This window comes from Lissotriton vulgaris, chromosome 5 (assembly GCF_964263255.1).
Source record: "Lissotriton vulgaris chromosome 5, aLisVul1.2, whole genome shotgun sequence".
NCBI lineage: Eukaryota > Metazoa > Chordata > Amphibia > Caudata > Salamandridae > Lissotriton > Lissotriton vulgaris.
In genome coordinates this window covers 1,992,540,070-1,992,555,352 of record NC_141693.1, presented here as the reverse complement: position 1 = coordinate 1,992,555,352, position 15,283 = coordinate 1,992,540,070, and the positions used below count along the sequence as shown (strand labels likewise).

The 15,283-nt window shown below is 48.7% G+C and overlaps 1 protein-coding gene across 1 annotated transcript in view; it reads left to right on the top strand.

The window, feature by feature from the left end:
• GTF3C5 (general transcription factor IIIC subunit 5) overlaps nt 1-15,283 on the top strand; it is a 105,334-nt gene that overhangs the window by 34,000 nt on the left and 56,051 nt on the right. The window lies entirely within an intron of this gene.

The window sequence follows — 15,283 nt, the reverse complement described above, 5'->3', positions numbered from 1 at the left end:
GGGAGTCTTAGCGTCTAATCTACTCTACTATCGTCTGTTCCTGCTACATTCAATTCTACCACACAAGTGTAAAGCTTGGCGGACAACATGCTGCGGGCTAAAGAAAAAAATAACATTTCACGCAGGCTTGTTTGTTGAGTTTTGTGGCATGGACTACTTTGGTTTCTTCCTTACAGAAACCAAACACAACATAGCATACCACACAACCCTTTTACACAATAAGCGACCATCAGCGCTGCATAGTTTTTTCACAGAACATCTCTTTCACCTCCATTATTAGGCAACCTTTGGTTATAGCAGGACAAGAAATGCATTTTTCCTGGCAAACATTTCATTTACGGGAGATTTCAGTTTATGCACAGAGCATACCTAAGTGTGTCCTCCTTTATTACGCCCAAATAAACACCGAATTGGCACAGGCACGTACTGCAAACGAAATCTGCCTAACGCTTTATTGCAAGCGCCCTTTGCTTACTCCTACTCGCGATACTCTCTTTATAATTAGCTCCCAATTTTGATTTGCACGCACATATCCATTTAGTGTTTTTTAGGTCTTGCGCCTGCGATTGCAGGGCGAAAAGTCCTGCTGTCGTAAAGCGAGTCTATTGTGATCGTTTCAGTCGTTTCAGCTTTCAAGGACTACCAAGAGGAGACAAGAGACTGGCACGCGCACGCAGCCTGCCGGAATCAGATCAGGTCGCGCGCGTGAACACGCGCTCCGATTCCGGTAGGCTGTTCACACACACACACACACACACACACACACAATAAATATAAACGCGCACACAGAAACAGGCAGGTACACACAGAAACACGTACACAAACACACACGCGCACACACACACACACACACGTAGACACACGCGCGCGCATACACACACACACGCAGACATATGCAGACACACACAAACATGCACCCCTCCCCCCACCACTCACCGGGCTCTTTCTGGTACCGGCTCCTAAAATGCGGGGCTCCCTCAGCTCACGGGAGCCCCGGACACTGCTACAGGCTCCAAAAACGCACTGCCCCGCGCTCCCAGGCAAAGTTTGCAGCACGCATGCGAAGTGCGTAAGGACTGCGTGTGTGTGCGCTTTCGCTTCGGCTAGGCGTCCCTTGTTAGGTCGAGCCTGCGAATAGCGCGCTCTCGCTTGCGAGGACTATAGCTGTCTCACTACGGGTCTCTTAAGGTTTCCATTAAGGTTTCTCTCCTCACACAGGAACTCTAGCGGGCGCTCTCTCGTGCTTCATTAAGCTGTCTGTCTCTCCATGTCTCGCGCAGTGTCTCTCGCTGCCGCTCTCTTGCTCATAATTAAGCCCGTCTCTGCCTGTCTCACGCAGGGTCTCTCGCTGGTGCTCTCTCGCTCTTCATTAAGCCCGTCTCTACCTGTCTTGCGGGGTCTCTCTTAGGCCCTGTCTCCATCCCACTCCGCTCTCTCTCACGCCGTCTCGAGGGAGCGCTTACCAGAATCCAGCTTTTAATTTGTTGTGATGGGTGGACGGGCTGACGGTCGGATTACTGGCAGCAAAACCACAACCGCAGTGTGGGCTCGAGGAACGCAGGGCGGGGTTGATAGTAGGAGGGCAGGTACGGTGGGGCGGGGGCAGGGGTGACAACGGGGGGGGAGGGACACGGGGTTACAGTAGAGGGGTAGGTACGGGGGTGGGGAAGGGGGATAGGGCACCGGAGTGACAGCAGGGTTCAGGTACGAGGGGGGGTGAGGGACACAGGGGTGACAGCAGGTACGGGATATGAGGGACGCGGGGGTGATAGCAGTGGGGCAGGTACGAGGGGGCTGCGGGGGTGACAGCAGGAGGCAGGTACGGGGGTGGGGGGGTGAGTATCGTAGGGGGACAGCAGGGGGCAAGGTACGGGGGTGCAGAGCGACGGTGACCGTAGAGAGGTGGGGAGTGCACTGCACATCTGACAATGCCAAGGCAGGGAAGTGCACTCAGGCGAGATTGGGGGGGGAGGGACACGGGGTTACAGCAGAGGGGTAGGTACGGGGGGTGGGGAGGGGGGATAGGGCACCAGAGTGCCCTATCCGGGTGCAGGTACGAGGGGGGGTGAGGGACACGGGGGTGACAGCAGGTACGGGATATGAGGGACGCGGGGGTGATAGCAGTGGGGCAGGTACGAGGACGGTGCGGGGTGACAGCAGGGGGCAGGTTTGGGGGGTGGGGAGGGGGGGTGAGTATCGTAGGGGGATAGCAGGGGGCAAGGTACGGGGGTGCAGAGCGACGGTGACCGTAGAGAGGTGGGGAGTGCACTGCACATCTGACAATGCCAAGGCAGGGAAGTGCACTCAGGCGAGATTGGGGGGGGGGGGACACGGGGTTACAGCAGAGGGGTAGGTACGGGGGGTGGGGAGGGGTGATAGGGCACCATCCGGGTGCAGGTACGAGGGGGGGGTGTTGGTGCAGGGAGGGACCGGAGGTGCTTAAGGACGGTGAGCGCAGAGGAGGGGGGCAATGCAGAGCGAATAGGATAATGCAGGCAGACAAGGGAGGGAGCGGCAGGGGGCGCAGAGGGCACGCGCAGCGTTGAGTGGAAGCCGAGGGGGAATGCGGACACGTGAAGTTCCTGCAGTTTCAGGGGGGAACTTCCTTCAGGGGTGCCGAAAGAGCGGGCAGTGCAGGAAGAGGGTAGTGCAGAGCGAGCGGCCAGTGCAGAGAGAATGGGGAATCACAGAGAGAGGGCAGTGCAGAGAGGGCAGGAGGATCCAGAAATAATGGGGCAGAGAGAGTGGAGCAGTGCAGAGAGGAAGGGGAGCCACACAAAGACCGGGGTAACGTCAGCGGAGAGGGCAGTTTGAAGAGAGAGAAAAGGGGCACGGGGGGCTGTCGGAGAAACTGGTAGAGTGAACGCATGAGGGGCATGTGGGGTGCAGAGAGACGGAGAGCGCAGAGCGAGTGGGAGGGTGCAGTGAGGCCGTGGCAGTGCAGAGAGAGCCCTATGGGCAGTGCAGAAAGGATGGGGCATCACAGAGAGAGGGCAGTGCAGAGATAGTGGGAGGGTGCAGAGAGGGCAGGGCGGTGCAGAGAGGGTGGGAGGGAGCAGAGGACGGGGTGGTGCAGAGAGAGTGGGGCAGTGCTGAGAGAATGGAGAATCACAGAGAGAAGGCACTGCAGAGAGGGCGGGAGGGTACAGAGAGGGTGCAAAAACAATTGGGCAGTGCAGAGAGGTTGGGGCAGTGCAGAGAGAGTGGGGCAGTGCAGAGAGGGCAGAGTAGTGCAAAGAGGGCGGGGCAGTGCAGAGAAAGTGGGGCAGTGCAGAGAGGATGGGGAATCACAGAGAGAGGGCAGTGCAGCGCAGAGAGGTTGGGGCAGTGCAGAGAGGTTGGGGCAGTGCAGAGAGGTTGGGGCAGTGCAGAGAGGTTGGGGCAGTGCAGAGAGAGTGGGCAGTGCAGAGAGAGTGGGGAAGTGCAGAGAGGGCAGAGTAGTGCAGAGAGGGCGGGGCAGTGCAGAGAGGGTGGGGCAGTGCAGAGAGGATGGGGAATCACAGAGAGATGGCAGTGCAGAGAGGTTGGGGAAGTGCAGAGAGGTTGGGGCAGTGCAGAGAGGTTGGGGCAGTGCAGAGAGGTTGGGGCAGTGCAGAGAGGTTGGGGCAGTGCAGAGAGGTTGGAGCAGTGCAGAGAGGTTGGAGCAGTGCAGAGAGGTTGGAGCAGTGCAGAGAGGTTGGAGCAGTGCAGAGAGGTTGGAGCAGTGCAGAGAGGTTGGAGCAGTGCAGAGAGGTTGGAGCAGTGCAGAGAGGTTGGAGCAGTGCAGAGAGGTTGGAGCAGTGCAGAGAGGATGGGGAATCACAGAGAGAGGGCAGTGCAGAGAGGTTGGGGCAGTGCAGAGAGTTTGGGGCAGTGCAGAGAGGTTGGGGCAGTGCAGAGAGGTTGGGGCAGTGCAGAGAGAGTGGGGCAGTGCAGAGAGAGTGGGGCAGTGCAGAGAGGGCGGGGCGGTGCAGAGAGGGCGGGGCGGTGCAGAGAGGGCTGGGCGGTGCAGAGAGGGCGGGGCAGTGCAGAGAGGTTGGGCAGTGCAGAGAGAGTGGGGCAGTGCAGAGAGGGCAGAGTTGTGCAGAGAGGGCAGAGTAGTGCAGAGCAGAGAGGGCCGTGCAGTGCAGAGAGGGCCGTGCAGTGCAGAGAGGGCCGTGCAGTGCAGAGAGCCGTGCAGTGCAGAGAGCCGTGCAGTGCAGATAGGCCAGGCCCGCACAAACACAGTGGGTTCGTTGAGACTTGAGAGGTGCAGTGAGACATATGGGTGCAGGGAGATATCAGGTGCAGAAAGAGAGCACAAGAAGAGTGCAGAGGAGAGACGTGCAGAGAGTCAGGGGGTGCAAAGAGACATCTGTGGTGCAGAGAGAAATCAGGTGCAAAGAGAACGAGAGAGGAGTGCAGAGTAGAGACGTGCAGAGAGAAGGAGTGCAAAGAGACATCTGGGTGCAGAGAGACATCGGGTGCAGAAAGAGAGCGCAAGAGGAGTCAGAGAAGAGACGTGCAGAGAGTCAAGGAGTGCAAAGATACATCTGAGTGCAGAGAGATATCCCGTGCAAAGAGAGAGCGAGAGAGGAGTGCAAAGGAGAGATGTGCGAGAGTCAGGGGGTGCATAGAGACGTCAGGGTGCAGAGAGATATCCGGTGCAGAAAGAGCGCTAGAGAGAAGTGCAGAGGAAAGACGTGCAGAGAGACAAGGAGTGCAAAGAGACATCTGACTAGCATCTGATTAGCAATGGAGAGTGGTGGGACTCATTGAAGGGGCAAGGAGTGGGTGTCTGGGGATGTAGGGCAGTGAGAGAAGCACAGGAGAGCAACGGGAGGTCAGGCAGGATGTAAGGTAATTGGGTGATGGAGAAGTACCTCTGAGGTGGCATTGAGATGGGGGGTGAGTTCTGGGGGTACATTCTCCTGGATTTCCACTCTTCTGGGAGGCATGATGAGTCCCCCCCAATGAAGAGCAAGTTTTGGGTGTTAAGTTATTCACATTTGCACTATCTGCCACTGGTACGCATGCCCTGGGCATTAAGTAGTCTTGCAATACATTTGCAAACTGTTCTGAGGTTTCCTTTGAAGATCTGCCATCTCCCTGCCCCGACCATTCCTTCATGTTTCTTTAGACTCTTTATTCCTATATTTTCCCCTCCAACTTCCCCTGAGCAATCTTCTGCTCATTAATACATCTAGATGTTTCCTACAGAGTTCCCTTCCTCTATAGTATTTACATTCTCCCTTCCTTTTGCTACACAATCCTTTCCTGATCCTATAAATGCCCTACTGCTGTTCCGGGTTACTTTCTACTGCAATGTTATAATCATCCTTATCTCATGCACTCCCTTTCCAATCCCATTCACTGCTCGGCTGTTCCCCAGACCCCAGTAATGTTCCTGTACAACCCCTTCCAGGGTCCAGAGAACCCCTTCTTGCTGTGTTTCTTGCTCACAGCTGCTCTACAATTTTTGCTTTGTAGGTCTCGCTGCGAAAAGCGCGTGAAAGCGCGCTCTCACCGAGACACTATAGCTCAGCCAACAACGAGGGGAGACAAGAGCTGGCCATGCGTGCAGCATTGTCTATGGCAGAGGCGGAATCAAACGCTCGCCTTCGGATTGGGTCGCGCGCATGAGCTGTCTACGTTACAAGCTCACGCGCGCGACCCAATCTGAAGGCACGCGTCAGAATCCGCCTCTGCCATGATGGTGTCCTGTCCACTCTTGTGTCTACTCTCCGTTCTCGCAGGATTCGAGGTTCAGCTGGGAATGACAGAAGGCCTCCCTGGTGCTGGCTCCTATGATGTGGCCCCCTGTTTGTGCGCGTAACACTACAGAGTTCAAAGTGGAGAACACGTTTAATAGCCCGGTCACCAGCAGGCGTGGGTGTGTGGCAGGTGAACAGTGACGAGAGGGGCTGGGAGGGTGACTGGTGGTGAGCGGGCCCGTTCCCCAGGGAAGTGCGGATCGTGTGACTAACTACTGGGGCGGGAGCCCTCAAGGTTCACACAGAACTCCGGATCGGGACGATGAACCCACTAAGCTATGTTGGTCAGACTGAAACCTACGACTTGCAGGTCACACGCATAGATATCTCTGCAGCTGACGCGTCAACCGACTGAACTACGCCACCGGCTAGACACTGGCCCTGGGCTGCTCCCGGAGTCGGAACCCTCATTCCTAGGGGGCATTCCTTGACCCCGAGGGCCCTCCCCTTCCCCCTGGTTAGCTGGCGAGCGCGATTAAAGCTCTTTCGCTCCTCCCCCCAACTACCCCACTACCCCCCAACCCCGAGGAGGAGAGGGCACCGCTGTCGCCTGCGAGGGCCAGCCGAGGCTGAGCCTGGACACAGCTCCATGGAGGCGGCCGGGACACAACGGCTCCGCCTGGACATCTCCCAGACCGCTCCAGGCCCCTCAGGGCCAGCTCGGGCCCCCCGGCCGAGGAGCGAGGTGTGGGCCTACCTGATGACCATGGCGGACCGGGGCCTGCAGAGGAAGAAGGCGGAGGAGGTGGCCAAGCACGGAGTGAGTGTCCGACACAGGGGGCCGCGGAGTGAGTGTATGGGATGGGATCTGCGAAGGTGATGAGAGGCAGCGGTTGGGGGCTGGAAGGGGGAAGTTTGAAAGGATGGGGGCAGCGGAAAGGGGTTGAGTGCTGGACGGTACAGGGGTGAGTGAGTGTGCTGAATAGGGAGTGAATGTCCAAGTTTGGTGGCTAAAGTGGGGATTTGGAAAAATGTATAGGGTGAAGGATTATGGTAATTCGGGGATGGGCAAGAGAATTGCTGCGTGCCGGGAGTAATAGGCCCGGTGCTGCAGGCGGAGAGGAGGGTGAATAGGAGGCGCAGAGCTGGGGTGAGTGTTCGACGAGTGACATGGGGGCTGAAGGGACTCGGGCGGGATGATGGACTCCGAGAGGGGTCGTCTGGGCACGGAAAGTGTATTGTATGTGTGGACCGTAGCCCATTGTATGTCAGTCACTGGGTATGAGGAACCTCAAAGTTGCAGAATTGAGGCGGTAAGGGGTTTCCCTCTTCCTCACAGGTGAAAATCTAGGAGGGGTTTTTCCTAAGTGGTAAGATCAGAGGAGTAGGATGCTTGATCCTCATTGGAGAAAAATCTAAGGGAGGTGGTGAGTGGGGGGGTGACTCTTCTCCCTCGAAGGTGGTTCTGGTGCCTCTTAGGTGAAAGGAGGCTAGGTATTCTCTCGTCATAAGCGGAGGAGCTGATGGGGGCGAGAGGGGATTTGCCCATTATGGTTAAGTAATTCAAGGTACATTATTGGCCAAGTAACTCCATGAAATGTAAATGCTGATTCAATGCCACTGGCTCCCCATTGGGCACTGAGGCCACTGCACATTTCTTACTACCTTTCAGGCACAAACACGTATTTATAAAAAATGCGCACTCTCTTCCAGTCTGGTGATCTGACTATGTGCTGCCTGGTGTCAACAATGAGACAGCATACATTCTCTCTCTCGCCAATAACGTGCTATAATTGTTCTTGTTCACTATAACACTAACAATCCTATCCAGGCCCTTACATAACCATCATAACATTAAACTTTAACCAAACAAATATACAATGTTTACATATTTATTTACAAACAACAAAATAGGCACTTGTAAATCATCTTCATGCGCCAATACAGAGTTTGTAAAAAAATTCATGCAACACATTGTCATATACAATGCCAATAACTCAAACTTGAATGCTGCGAGACCTATTGCAAATGCTTGTTTTAGGCAAGTTACCGCACCAATCCAAAGACATTTTCACTGTGCCTTTTTTGATAATCGGACATACCCGATGTTATTCTTTAAACACTGCTCGATCTGCACGCTGCGTGTGCGCTCATACAATTTCTTTTACTATATCAGGCCCTTTCATTCAAAGTTACCACTACCCATTATACTGCGCCAGGAAAACACTCTATTTTTTTGCTTTCCCCTTACCCTTTTGGCTCCTCTTTTACTACTAATCAAATTACATTTGTTTACAGAAACATGCCTTCTATACTACATATACCACTTACGTTTTACCATGCCATTATCACTACATCATTTCCAAAACTCAACTTTCAGAAACACTCGCACTTCCACTTCCCTATTCTTACCACATATTTCGCCTTACAACAATCTACTAGCATCGCGTGCCCAGCATTCATTTACCTCCTCGCTAAATGACTATTACTGCGGTCCTTCGCATTCCCTGCCAACTACTTTGCCCACAGCGTATTTTCATTATTACTCCATGCTTTCGCATTGCAAAAACTAGAAACACATTTTTCCCATATACACACATTTTGCTGCACATGCCATTTGCCTTACTGTTTATTATGCTACAATATTATTTTATTTGTTATTGTCGTTTAGCACAGTTAACAGAGAACATGCAAAACCATCATGAGCCACAGCCTCGTGTAGTTATTCATGGTCTAAGCTTATTTTAACAGTTACTGTGTCCTAATTTTAGTCTGTGGTGTTGTCGTCAATCGGCAAGGCATTTGTCATTTTGTGTGAATCCGTGCCATGTCTGCTCATCTATTTTCCAATTTTGATTTTATTCGACTTAGTCATGAATCCCAATAGACAAAGTTCTGTCCTGCAGATCTTGGGTTTACCCGCGATTTCCAGGACCAAGTTAACCACAGTATTCCAGAATTTAGCTAATTCTGGTGCAGGTCGTGAACATAAAAGGTCTGCATCCCCTCCGCTGAATCACCGACACTTGCCTGTCACTGCAGCATGCATTCTATGAAGTCACGGAGCATTAAGTATATTTTGAACCTTTGTTTTTCTGAATACATTTGTAGGGAATTTTGCGTCTGTTAGTATATTTAAATACCTTCAGCTGTTACCTATTATACATATCAATTAGCCCATCATTGGCACAATAGTAAGCCAACAGCAGAAAATAGTTCCCTCGTGGCCTAAATTTCTTTACCAATGTTATATAATTTTTACTTTTGGAACAAGGTCCTTCAAAACATGGCAAACACATAATTATTCCATATTTATACTTTCCTTTTTATTATTATTCATTCTTCTTTTACTTTTTTGCAAAATTACTTTTTATACTTTTTTCTTTTTCATATATAAGTTCATTATATTCATATCTCATAAAAATTTAAATCAACACATATATAATTGACAATACATGTGTGTATAGTAAACAAAATGCACAAAATAACACCATACAGAGAACACATCTAAGCAGTCACACAAATGTATCATACATACACTATCATTCACCCAAAATACACTCTTTATTCTGTATCTTAAGGAGTCACAGGTCTTTATGTGAACTGTCACGCTAGGTCGACGCGTTTCGGTGGACTCAGACCACCTTCCTCAGGAAATTTCGACAGAACAAAGCTCGTCACAACAATTTTGTGGACTCTGTATGGATATCTGTTGGAAACTCTATTTGGTACTTTCACGAAACTCTCACATATGAGTGTATTGTTCCAATTTTGCCCTTAAATTCAAATCGCCATCATCTCTCAAGATCTTGAAAAAGAAATCGAATTGAATCGAAAACATGAAAACGAAACTTCGTCAATTTTTCATGTTTTCGATTCAATTCGATTTCTTTTTCAAGATCTCGAGAGATTATGGCGATTTGAAGATGTGAGACGGAAACTCTGCTCCCAGGTGAAACCCATAAAACTAGAAAATCGAAAACATGAAAAATTGATGAGGTTTCGTTTTTTGAATTTAAGGGCAAAATTGGAACAATACACTCATATGTGAGAGTTTCGTGAGAAATTATGTATATTTAACAGAAAGAAGAAACCAACATAGAACGATAGGATACAAAAGAAAGTACCAAATAGAGTTTCCAACAGATATCCATACAGAGTCCACAAAATTGTTGTGACAAGCTTTGTTCTGTTGAAAGGTCCTGAGGAAGGTGGTCTGAGTCCACCGAAACGCGTCGACCTAGCTAGACAGTTCACATAAAGACCTGTGACTCCTTAAGATACAGAATCAAGAGTGTATTTTGGGTGAATGATAGTGTATGTATGATAAATTTGTGTGACTGCTTAGAAGTGTTCTCTGTATGGTGTTATTTTGTGCATGTTTTTTTACTATACACACATGTATTGTCAATTATATATGTGTTGATTTAAATTTTTATGAGATATGAATATAATGAACTTATATATGAAAAAGAAAAACGTATAAAGTAATTTTGCAAAAAAGTGAAAGAAGAATAAATAATAATAGAAATGAAAGTATAAATATGAAATAATTATGTGTGTTTGCCATGTTTTGAAGGACCTTTTTCCAAAAGTAAAGATTATATAACATTGGTAAAGAAATTTAGTCCACGAGGGAACTATTTTCTGCTATGGTATTGTGCTCCTCTCTTTTCCCTGGCCCAAAATACTCATAGAGGGGGTCCCCTATATATGTTGATACAATAGTAAGCCAACACCATGACCCAAACCTCAACCCCAAAATTACCGCTTAGCAGCTCTAGTCATTACGCCACATTTCTTTTTATCTATGCAAAGGATGCCTCTGTTGTGTTTTGTCCCCATGTTTCGTTGTTTTCAATCTGTTGCAAATAAGGCTACTTTTTTCTGATGTTCTGCGCAGTGCGCCATAAAGTTGTATAATAAATATATGCAGACATTTTATTGCATTACCTAATACACATAAAACAGTATAAGGTTTAAAAAAAGGCTACTGTGTCTCTGATGTTCTGCTTGATGCGTCATAATGTTACTGTAGGAGGAGGGTATGCAACATTTATTTGCGTTGCCTAAAACATGTAAAACAATATTCGGATTATTTTTTTATTTAAATACCTACAGCTGTTATTGATTACACATATCCATTAGCGCATCAACGACTTGATAGTAAGCCAACGCTGTGACTCAAACCTTGTTTATTGTGCATCTCAAAAACATTACCTGGCGTATTTATAATGTCAGGTACAGCAAGAAAGAAAAATATATAAAAAAATGTGTAACATATATTTTACTATCTGGTGGACTTTCATGTTTATCAAGCGACGATTTTTTTCTGTTTTGTCATCTGTCCTTAACCCCTTCCATGCTGGTGACGAACCCCAGCCGTCATGCACTACAGTGCTCGTGTGCTGATGACGGCTGGGGTTCGTCATGGCCCGCCCGTGTTCTGCCGGCTGCAGCACACGGGGAAAATCGCGGCCGCACGGAAGGGGTTAAATCCCTCCTGCCCCGGGAGTCTCTGCATCACCATCATAAAAAGTAATGAAAATTCTGAATATAGGTGAAATAACTTCATAGACCACCAACCACATTTGTCACTGTTTGGTTACAACTAATGCAAATTCTTATTTTCATTCCCCACCCACTCCCACCCCTCACCCCGCCAAAAAAAACCCTCAAATTTACAGAATTTGTTTACTGCAGCGAAACCTTCTTCATAAAAAAAATCTATCTATCTATCTATCTATCGCCCTCACTCTATCTATCTATCTATCTATCTATCTATCTATCTATCTATCTATCTATCTATCTATCTATCTATCTATCTATCTATCTATCTATCTATCTATCTATCGCCCTCACTCTATCTATCTATCAATTCAATTAAATTTCAATTCAATAAATTTATATAGCGCGCTACATACCCAGAGGGTCTCAAGGCGCTTGGAGAGGGGTGGGGGATTACTTGTCGAATATCCAGGTTTTAAGTTGCTTCCTGAATGCTAGGTGGTTCTGAGTGAGGCGAAGGTGAATGGGAAGTGAGTTCCAGGTTTTAGTCGCCAGGTAGGAGAAGGATCTTCCTCCCATGGTGATTTTGTTGATGTGAGGTACAGCAGCAAGGGCTTGGTTGGAGGAGCGTAGCTGGCGGGAGGGGGTTTAGAAGGAAAGTCGTGAGTTGAGGCATTCGGGTCCAAGTTCGTAAAGTGCTTTGTGTGCGTGGGTTAGTCGGCGGAATGTTATCCTCTTATTGACGGGGAGCCAGTGGAGGTTTTTCAGGTGACCCGAAATGTGGTCGTTACGCGGGATGTCTAGTATGAGTCTGGCTGATGCGTTCTGGATGCGTTGGAGTTTTTTCTGAAGTTTTGCGGTGGTACCGGCGTATAGGGTGTTTCCGTAGTCCAGGCGGCTTGTAACCAGTGCGTGGGTGACCGTTTTTCTAGTTTCGGTGGGGATCCAGCGAAATGTTTTTTTGAGCATGCGAAGAATGTTGAAGCAAGATGATGAAATGGCGTTGACTTGTCTGGTCATCGAGAGTGAGGAGTCCAGAATGACGCCCAGGTTCCGTGCGTGGTCTGTCGGGATGGGTGCTTTTCCAAGGGACTCTGGCCACCAAGAGTCGTCCCATGCAGAGGGGGAGGTACCTAAGATAAGGACTTCTGTTTTGTCGGAATTCAGTTTCAGACGGCTGTGCTTCATCCACTCGGCTACTTCTTTCATTCCTTCATGTAGGTTGGTTTTGGAGGTGTTAGGGTCTTTGGTGAGTGACAGGATAAGTTGAGTGTCATCAGCGTAGGAGATGATGTTGAGGTTGTGTTGGCGTGCGATGGCCGCGAGGGGGCTCATGTATACGTTGAAGAGGGTGGGACTGAGTGAGGATCCTTGTGGCACGCCACAAATGACTTCAGAGGCCTCTGACTTGCATGGTGGGAGGCGGACTCTCTGGGTTCTTCCGGCAAGGAACAAGGTGATCCATTCCAGTGCTTTTCCTTGGATTCCGATGTTTCTGAGGCGTTGTAACAGGGTGCTATGACAGACTGTGTCGAAGGCTGCGGAGAGGTCGAGGAGGATGAGGGCGACTGTGTCTCCATTGTCCAGTAGAGTTCAAATGTCATCTGTTGCTGCGATGAGTGCGGTCTCAGTGCTGTGTTTGGCTTAGAAGCCGGACTGTGAGGAGTCGAGGGATTTGTTGGTTTCGAGGAAGGCGGCGAGTTGGTTGTTGACAGCTTTCTCGATGACTTTGGCCGGGAATGGAAGGAGCGAGATGGGGCGGTAGTTTTTGAGTTTGGTGGGGTCAGCTGTGGGTTTTTTCAGAAGGGCGCTGAGTTCGGCGTGTTTCCAGCTTTCCGGGAAGGTGGCGGAGTTGAGGGAGCAGTTGATGACGTCTCGGAGGTGTGGTGCTATGATGGAATCTGCTTTGTTGAAGATGTGGTGAGGGCATGGGTCTGTGGAGGATCCTGAGTGGATGGAGTTCATCAGGCGGATGGTGTCCTCAGTGGAGATTGGGTTCCATTCATTAAGGATGTTCAAGGGGGGTGAAGGTACGGTAGAAGGTTGGGTGGGTTGGTCTCCGGGTTGGTTGTCGAAGCTGTTGTGGATGTCTGCGATTTTGTCGTGGAAGAACGAAGCTAGGGAGTCGCAAAGGGTTTGAGAGGGAGTGATGTCGTTGGAGTTGGCAGTGGGGTTGGTAAACTCTATCTCTCTCTCTATCTATCGCCCTCACTCTATCTATCGCCCTCACTCGATCTATCGCTCTCACTCTATCCATCGCCCTCTATCTATCTATCTATCTATCTATCTATCTATCTATCTATCTATCTATCTATCTATCTATCTATCTATCTATATCTATCTCCCTCACTCTATCTATCTATCTATCTATCGCCCTCTATCTATCTATCTATCTATCTATCTATCTATCTATCTATCTATCTATTTATCTATCGCCCTCACTCCATCTATCTATCGCCCTCACTCTATCCATCTATCTATCGCCCCCACTCTATCCATCTATCTATCGCCCTCACTCTATCTATCTATCTATCGCCCTCACTCTATCTATCTATCGCATTCTATCTATCGCTCACACTCTATCTATCTTTCTATCGCCCTCACTCTATCCATCTATCTATCTTTCTATCGCCCTCACTCTATCTATCGCCTTCACTCTATCGCCCTCACTCTATCTATCGCCCTCACTCTATCTATCTATCGCCCTCACTCTATCTATCGCCCTCCCTCTATCGCCCTCACTCTATCTACCGCCCTCACTCTATCTATCTTTCTTTCACCCTCACTCTATCTTTCTATCACCCTCACTCTATCTATCTATCTATCGCCCTCACTCTATCTATCTATCGCCCTCACTCTATCTATCGCCCTCCCTCTATCGCCCTCACTCTATCTACCGCCCTCACTCTATCTATCTTTCTTTCGCCCTCACTCTATCTATCTTTCTATCACCCTCACTCTATCTATCTATCTATCTATCGCCCTCACTCTATCTATCTATCGCCCTCACTCTATCTATTGTCCTCACTCTATCCATCGTCCTCACTCTATCCATCTATCACATCACCACAGCATCACTGAACGCCACAGCATCACTCGTCGCCACCACATCACTCAGTGCCACCACAGCATCAATCTGTGCAACCATTCAACAACTGGTTCAAATATGTTCTCTCAATGTTTCAAGCTTTATTACAAATGTCACAAAAAGATGTTAATATTTCACCTCTGTTCGTGGATTTTCGTCACAATAAAATACACTGCAAATAATCGTCACAAAAGTTATTTACACATTTTTAAGCTATTGCCATTATAAATTACAATAACTTTTGTTTTAAAAAAAATGAAAAGCCATTGTTATTTGTAATATCAATACATTTAAGTTATGTAAATACAACACATATTGCATTACAAATGCTATAGGTGTCACATTTGCGAAAGTTATAACCATTGGCATTGTAAGTGACAAAGCTATTAATTTAGCTGTTTTCAAAACCAACGCATAAATACCATTTGTCATTTACAATATCGATAGCTCAAACTTTCCTAATGCGAGACCTATTGCATTGCAAATGCTTGTTTCCCTTTTCTATCCCTCCACTATCTTTATCAGTCCAAATAACTGAGTAACATATCCACCACTCAAATTACTTTAATATTTCTCTATACTAATTCGCCACTTATCCTTTATGGGTTTCGGACTAGTGTGCTACTTGCCGTAAAAGCGCTTCAGTGCCTCGTCGGGGGTATTAGGCGATATATGAATGCAATTACAATACTATATATGAGATGGCAGTACACACTGAGGCAGATTAGAATGAGGTAGGAGCACGTGAGGGAGCAGCAGAGGCTAAGGCAGAATAGAATGAGGTAGGAGCACACAACGAGACCGCACGTGAGGTAGCATCACATGCTTAAGCAGGGCAGACTGTGGTAGCAGCACATATGGAGACCGCACAGGCTGAGGCTGAATAGAGTGAGGTAGCACGCAAAAAGACAGCACGTGAGGCAGCCGCACAGACTAAGGCAGAGCAGACTAAGGTAGCAACACACATTTCAACCCGTCTGACAGAGACAGCTCACATCCTCAGAAGGATGTTTTT